The sequence below is a fragment of the Cupressus sempervirens genome, chromosome 1 (assembly GCF_028749045.1).
Source record: "Cupressus sempervirens isolate cs-2001-9-10 chromosome 1, ASM2874904v1, whole genome shotgun sequence".
Taxonomy (NCBI): domain Eukaryota; kingdom Viridiplantae; phylum Streptophyta; class Pinopsida; order Cupressales; family Cupressaceae; genus Cupressus; species Cupressus sempervirens.
Window position 1 is genome coordinate 836,316,455 of NC_143118.1, and position 8,981 is coordinate 836,325,435.

Here is an 8,981-nt window from a genome sequence, read left to right on the forward strand (position 1 = left end):
ATGACTTCACTTGCCTTTATATTTTTGACCCTAAATTTTGATGAGTCACCAGAAATCACTATGTTGCTATCAGAGAATTGGTATCTCTCACCATTAGTGACATAACACCCAGACAGAAAGTAGTAGTGCAACAACTTTTCAGAGTAAGTGGGTCCCAAAAAGTACTCCATCAGATATCAATTATAAAGCTTTGGAACACGCTGGCATCTAATGGGCTACATGTATACGTCAAAAAAAGAAAAGGCACCAAGATTCGCTATGTCACTATCGGGAACTTGTTCTTCTTGCCGTTAGCGACATAGCACTTGGCCGAGAAATAAACAAATATGGGCCCCAAGCAATAGGTAATATAGCCAGGATTTCATCATGTCATCAATGATTGGACCCATGCCCTATTCACAAAATATATGAAAGACTTTGATCGTCAGATCTATCTCAAATCCATGATCGTCACTATCTTGCTATGGCGAGTTGCACGAAGGTTATGAATAGCGACATGGTGATAAGGGGCCCACCATATTTCTTTTGAGCAATGCATCAAATGTCATTTGCATGATCAAATCAGGATCAATGACAGGCACTATCTCGCTATGGCAAGGTGCTCACTCTTTATGTATAGTGAGATAGCGCCTAAGTGACACGTGTCCTCAGAGTTTTGTAGGTCCAGTTCAGAGGCACCAACAATGAAGGAAAGGTACACATGGAAAATTTTTATTGGGTTGACTACCAGCTTGGTAAGAGGAACATGAGTCATCTTTGCTTGCATCCCTAGATCGTAGGATTTTTCATAAATCCACGGTGTAAATTTGAATATAGAAGATGATGCCACCCTGTGCATTTATGAGAGATGAAAGCTTTGTGAAGAAAAATAGAGTATAACACATAAGATTTTCTTAATTCCACCATACTCAAACAAAGATTCAGAGCATTTCTAAGAAGAAATAGTTGTTGAGAAGACTTTGTTGGATTCGGTAAGATTGTGAAGCAGTTTGTTTGTAGAAAGATTGCAGTAACACTGAGAAGAACTAGAGAAAAATTCAAAGTAAGTACTTGCATTATAATCCTTCTACTGTTTCAATTCCTTTGAGAGTTAATTAAAATGGCTCCAAAATAGAAAGCATTTTTTGGTCAAGAGAACTATTTGGATAGGAATGTCCATGATGATTTGCTTGAACTACTCCCTTCTTCCACTATTGAAACTATAGAAGTTAAGAGGCTAACTTCATTAAACCCTAGGCTGAAAATAGTAGATGGGCTGTATGAAAAAGGAAACTGGGTTAGGGATGCAACAACTTCACAGACTGGTCTTATTTTATTCAAAAAATGGTTTTTAGAGAGGAACCTTTTTGCCCCACATGGCAACATCTAGAATTTTGGTCTAGGGAAATTGGTGGTTCCCAGTGTTTTCATAGATTATGATCTTTTGGAAGCTGTAGCTAAGAATTATGACCAAGCCCTTAGGGTAGTGAGGAGAACTGATGGTGAAATATTGATTACAATCAGTGTAGAGGAGATTAGGGAAGTTTTCTGTTTAGGGCCTGTCACTAATTATCATGTGCCCATTGATTTGAAAGGGTTAGAAAATGAGTATATGTCTAAGAGAGATGCAGTTAGGCAAGGAGCGCTGAGCACACACATAGGTAGAATTGGAACATTGCCAGCAATAACAACATCCTCCAAGGAGCCTTTCAAAAGGGCATACTTCAATTCTAGGGCTATAGAAATATATAGATCCTTGTGTAAAGTTTTTGGGAGAGATGAAGAAGAGTTCATGCCTGTGGATTTTATGTATATGATTACTTAGATTTCCTCTTTTGGTGTGGATATAATTTTTGATTTTGCTTCTTACTTAGCTGAGGAGATTCACATTGGACTGATTGGAATTGCTAAGAGTAAGGTGGAAATTTTTTTTGGCCATTATTCTTTGTTAATCACATGTTCTTATTTAAGAGAGTAACATATTTTAGTAAAGAAATGGAATTAGACAGAGAAGAGAGTGGGGAAGCATTACCAATTCAATTATGGAGTGCAGATATGACTTGGGATGCAGAGAATGCCAGTTTTGTTAGGTTTGATAGGTATTTTGCTTCAAAGCTGAGATGCCTCCTATTAAAGGACAATCCTAGAATCCCCAAAGCATTAATGAATCCCATTAGGCCTATGGAAAACCCAAGTGGCTTGAAAGTTTCACATAATTGGGGAGATGTCATTCCATATTTTGTTTCTACTATATTTAGAAAATATGGTTTTAAAGGAAGCCCTCACGTACTACCCTACCAAGTGCCTTTGAAGGTAGGAGTTGCTGAGATATTGTGACAGCTGGGAGGAGTGGAGGAATCCCTTCTATTGACAAGACAAAAGGGGTTAATTTTTCCTACTTGCACAGTGGCTCATCATTTTGTAATCACAAAAGGAGGTTGGCTTTCTCTGCACAAGATTTTGAATCCTTAAAAGATGGCCACTTCCCATCCTCATTTTTGTGATTCTAAAGGATTTTATCATTTGGCTTTGAGGCAAAGAATTAAGCTTGGTAAAATTGAGCATGAATTTTATTTTCCTAAAGACTTAATAAGGAATTAGTACTCCTTGTAGGAGCAAGAGACTAGGAAAGAAAAGTGGAAAGTCTTTTCTAAAATTCTGGATTTCATTCATTGTTTTGATCTAGATTATAGTCCTTTGGACGATGCAGTTACAAATGTAGATAAGACAAGAAAACTTATGAATAATTTTCCTAAAGTAATAGAGGCAATGAATGAAAAGAAGCAATTCTTTATTAGGTTCTACCCGGATAAGGCCAGGGAAGTAATGGGAAGATTAGGTTTTACTCCCAATATAAGGGTAGGTCAATTAACTATCCAAAAAAGGCCAGGATATACTATTGTTCAAAATAAAAAGAATATAGTGGACAAAGGAAAACAAATAATTGAGTCCACTAGTAGGGTTTTGGAAGAGAGGCCTACTGAGCCCTCCCCTAAAAGGAGGAAAATAATAAGAGAGGAGGATTCTCATGTTGAGGAGTATTCACCTTCACAAACCCCTTTGAGAACTGGGGAGGAGCAACTCACTATTGAGCAAATTGAACAAATTGGATCACAAGGGGGAGTTTTTGTCACTCAAGTAGAGATCGATGAAGGGAACCCCCAGGAACCTCTTGTGCCAAGCCTCGAGCTGACTGTAGCTGATTTCAAGGGAAGGGAATTGGACCCTATTTTGGAACAAGCCAGCCAACAATTTTTGTCAGATGACAGTTTTGTAAGGTCTAGGGCTTTCCATCAATTTTCTTGGAGGGCAAACATCCACAATTTTGAGGAAAGATGTAAGAACATGAAAATAGAGCATCCAAAAAAACCAAATAAAGGAGCAAATGATGCAAGAATTCTAGAACATTACCCCTAAGGAGGGAAGGCAAATGGTAAAAACTTCTAACATACTATTGCTACCTAATTGGGATATTATTGATGCATTGATTTTCAACTTTGTTTCTAATAGACTGGAGTTACAAGACCCAAATAAAAAGGAATTTGTAGGGATTTCTTTTAGTGATGATCAAGCTGCTCTTATTATGTGGTCATTAAGAAGAGGATCCAGGATTGTATCAGCACAACCTGATGGTTCAGGACTGATAGGGAATATTATTGTGAGGAGAGTTGCTGATACCTCACACGTACAGGCAACCCACATGAATGTGGATTATTCTTAGTTTGCCTTGGCTACTGCTAAAAGCAAGGAAAAGGAAATGTTTGAATTACAAAGTAAATATGAGGCAGTTGTGGATGCCTATAATAAAGAGGTAAAAAGGAGAGTTGGGCTTGAGAACAAGCTACTGGCAAAATCCACCAGGCCTAAAATAACATACCCTTGCCCCCCTGTTGAACCTTTCAAATCCACCCCCCTCATTGAAATACCAGACACACCCCAAGGGCCACAGTATTACACTACTAAGGATTTTGAAGAAGAAAAGAGTAAACTGTGGGCCTTAAATGTAGAGCTGGAATCTAAATATGAAGATAAACTAAGAACAACTCTTACATATCTAGGAGACAAGGTTGAATGGCCACTAATCCATGATCAATTGGCCAGGGTGATTAACATCTGAGAGGAGTTAAAAGCAGATGATGAGGCTCTAAAGCATATTGTGAACAAATGGGTGAGAAGGGAGAAAGAATTAACCTTATTGTGTCTATCTGTTATAAATAATTCTTGTGATCAGATTGATAAAACCTTTGACATTGTTTCTGATCTTGCTGATTTTGATAGAAAAAGGATACATTTATAGAAGATAATAATAGGCTACTTAGACAAATATAAGAGCCAAAAATTCAATTTATTTCCTCATGCCCTAGATAAGAAAAATAGTTTGAAAAGCAAAGAGGAATGGGTGAAGGAACTTGATGATTTATTCTGTTTAAGAATGAATCAAGTCATAAATGAAATAGGGCATGCATGGTGGGCCACCACAACAGAAGAAATGGTGAAAGCCAAAATATTCTTTGATTCTTTAAAATAGGAATTTGTTGATATTGATAATGAGGCTAATTATATAATAAAGAAACAAAAGGATATTTTGCAATTCAATTGGCCAGATGACACATTATTTGATAGGTGGATGGCAAAAATAGCTTCTAGTGAATAGTTTGATGTAGATGAAATTGACAGTGGTGCAGGATGAGGAAGTCCAAATCATTGATACCATCACTACTCAAACCCAATCAACAGAAGAAGACAAGAAAAACCTATCACTTTTAGTTGCAGAACCAAGACCACAAGATGCCAATACAATTAAAGAAAAGGAAAAGGTAGAAGTTGTCCTTACCATGCAGAGTGAAGGTGGTGGAAGCCTGCAGGTGGAGGTTAATGTGCCCTCGTCAGAACAAGCTTCATCATTGGCTAATTTAGCACTTACATATGAAGATAAATCAAATCAATAGCCAACTCAGCAACATTAGAACATGTAATAGAAGCTGACCCACCGAAAGGAATGATTTGATTTTGATATCTTCCGGTACCCATAGTTTTGTCATTTTGTGATAGGTGTATGTAGATATTCCTTGTAAAAGACACCTATCAGTTTCTCTTAGCTTGAAGCTTATTGCATTTCACACTATAAGTGAAATTCTAGGGCAAGAGAAAAAGGTCTGAATTCTATTTGCTAAGTGATACACTTAGTCTATTTTTGGTCCACCATTTTTGAGCAAAAATTCGTGATGTATTTTCTCTGTCAGATCTTGAGAATACATGGATATAGAATGATCTGTGTTTCTTTCTGAAGGTCATTATGAGTCTATTGTAAATTGTATACAATTTTCAAGGAAAATGTATACAAATTATGAATTGTCCCCATATCAGTTCTTTCTAAACTTTGTCTCCTTTTGATTACTTGGTTATCTTGATGTTGTATAAGTAAAGGCTTGTGCAATTGAATGCAGTTCATTTAGGTTGTATATATGTTTATCATGGTTGTTAATTCAATGGATTAAGTAAAAGCTTTGATGAATTTGATAAGGTTCCTGTAGTAGTGGAAAGGATTTTAAATGACAATTTTTGATAAAATTTGTTGCAAGGGAACAAATTAGATCTAGAGATTTGTAGTAGACTCTGAACCCCAATGGATTAGGCACTGATCAAATTTAATCCAGCTGAAAGAGAAATGTGTCACACATGATTGTCAAAATGCAAAATTATAATCAACTTTACTTTTATTTCTTGTAGATCTTCAAAGTTGGCCTCTACTTGTTTGCATGGAATGTTTTAACTTTAGTTAGCCATTATTGCTAAGAACATCTATAGACCTTGGCCATATTTGTTATATGGGATGTGTTTATTAAAGTATCAAGAATTGTACATGTATTGGAGAATTTGAGATGAGAATCAGAATGAAACTAAGATAATTCTCATACAGTTTTCCCAATATTGTATCATCCCTGGGTATACCCACCCTGGTTTTGCAGAGCCAAAAGAGTGGACAACCACCCTTGGTTTTGTAGAAGTTTGGCCCAAATGGTGTGCACATACAATTGATAATAAGAATTGGCTAGTCTTTAGACTGTGTGAGTATTGTCATCTTGGTATTAAGCATTTTGTTGCTTAGTAGTTTTAAAACACCAACAAGTTTGTTATTCATCCAAATGGAAACCCTTGTAGGAAGACCTAATTGCAATGCAACAATTAAATGTAATGTTGAAATATAGGAGAGAGATTCTTTTGGTTGAACTAGAAGATAAATCATCTTCTAACAAAATGATAGAGACTTTCGGTGAAGGATCCAAAGTGCATCAATTCAATTATAGTCTAGTAAATTTAGGTGTCATCTTCATCATAAGTTTTTGAAGATAGTCTAGTATTTGTAGGTGTCATCTTCATCAAAAAATTTCTATGATAGTCTATTAGTTTGAGGAGTCATCTCCATCACAAGTTTTCCATGGCATACTGGTAGTTAGAGGTGCATTGAAGACCTTTTATCACTACATGAGCTAGTAGTAGATGGTGATTATTCATTATCATCATCATCATCTAACATAGAATCACATGAATATCATGTTTTATAGTCCACATGGCCTAGGTATTGATGGTACAACTGCAAGCACTAAACACACCAGACTTCAAATTATTATCTTTATGTGTTGATGTTTAAGTTGAATGTTCTAGAGTTGAAGAGAGAAACACACTCAATTTTTTTTTCTTTTTGTTCTTTTTTTGAATATGAAACTGTTGTCTAAAATGATACAATATAATTATGTATTATTAAAACAAAAATACAAGAACAATATGATACCAACACAACTATATTTATAAAAAAAAAAATTTGTCATTATTATTTCTTCTAAGCTTTTACAACTACAACTTCTGCATATACATTTCCTTTCTTTTCTTTCATTACTATAGCAAAAAGTATAATAGTTGTTACAATAGACCAACATTCCAAATGATAAGTCTGCATCTACACACTTTCAATAAAATGAAACAACAAGTACATTACATTCTTTTTGCAACTAGACTCTTTTTAACACTTATCATCAAAACATCACTGAGAAAAAACACTTGAGCAGAGAATCTCCCATTTATATTACACAACAATGACTGAACTTTGGCATAAAAAATAATAATGATAGTAATAGTATTCACTTCCATCTTCAATATTATCATAAAAACCTACAAAAAAAATACACATGTACCTATGGAAATATGCTCGAAGAGAAATCCCTCTCCTCGACCACTAGAGATGCAGGTGTGATTGCAGGTCGTGAATGGAACAACTTTTAAAGTCGAGCACATCAGGAAGAATGAAAGAAAGACAATATCGAGAGTTTTGAACTACTATTTCGCCCCCCCTATATTGATGCAAATACAGGGCCCCCTTTCATATTATTCCCAGGGCTAGCAGGTGTCATTAATCAAGTGGGTGGAGAAAACCTGAAACGAAGCTGGGCTCAGAAAAAACCATGCGAAAATGCAGAGATAACCATGCGAAAATGCTCCAAAAATGTCAAATGAAACTGGGCGCAAAAAACGTAATTGGGCAAATTTTTTTTGAACTTTGCGGATGTATAAGCCCTGTGTTGGTTGAAATTTTGACCAACACAGGTCTTATATGTAAAAAAATAAAATTTTTGCCTTTACATTTCAACCACCCTAAATTTATTTAGTTGATGGTCAAAATTTTTGGTCGAAAAATGATGTTAAATGTAGTAGTGTGGGATAGTTGGATGAATTGTAATCCTAGGCTAACAATCTCTAGTCCTTTTCTCTGTAATCAATTAATGAGAAAATAATTTAATAAATATATATTTTACTCCTATATCTGTACACATTTCCATCTTTATTATTGTTTCATGTATGTAACTTATTAGATATAACAGTAGATAGCAGGAAGAAGGAACAAAATTTTCATTTTAAAAAAAAAATCCTATAGTCAATATGCCAAATCTAGTAGTAGTACAACATGCCCTCCCCATCTAGGATTTATGTGGGGAGTCTGCATCCGATGTGGTGTGATGAAACCAAATTCAGATTTGGATGATCAAATTAGAGTTGCTCTTAAATATATTCATAAGGTATCCATTTTATGAAAGCCAGTTGCATGATTTAATTATTTGTTCAATTTCCTTGAATTGTGATTCAATTATTAAAAACCAACCTTTTCTTAAATGTTTTTACAAATTGATTGTTTGTAGACAATACAAATAGTCTAAAATTTTCCTTGTATAATTCCTTGCATTGATCTTTCAACAAATAAAATTCAATTATATGTTTATGTCACTCAAACCACTTCATATGTAAATATTTTTTAGTATTTTAAGCTCACAGATAGAGAAGTTACATGGTTACCTGATAATGATCTGAAGAAGTTACTACCAAAAAAGAAACCCTATTTAGTGTTGGATCTAGATCATACATTGCTCAATTCTACTCATTTTGTTGAAGTCCCCCATGAAGAGGCGGCATATGTCACATCAACTTACTTAAAGGGCATATCAAATTTTGAATTAGGTGTGCTAGTCAGTCAGTTACTTGGATAATTTTTTAAATATCATTTTAGTCTTTGAAATGATTTCTTCTATAGTTGTAAGGACTTGTGCTGTAGTTACCTATTCCTTTTCCTTGATTGCACCTTTCCATGTCTGTTAACAAATCTAATTACCTTTATTGTTTATTATTAGTCTATTCACTACTTATTCTCACTTGATTACTGACTTAAGATTGCTTCCTTAGACTTATTTAGTCTTATTCACTGCTATATGACTTGCAATCTTTTTTCATCCATGATAAGAGTTTCTTATTGAGGTGGTGCTATGGCAATGTTTTCAGTCCACTATTGTAAGTTAAACAGATCTGATTTGATGTTATTTTCCTCTTGAATGTTGATTTCTACTCTTTCAATGAGTGTTTATGCCAATTGGTTCGATCTAGATATTTGATTGCTAAAGAGTAATATCAGTGGATTATTATCCTTCTTTTTCTTCTATGCTTTATCTTTGTCCAAC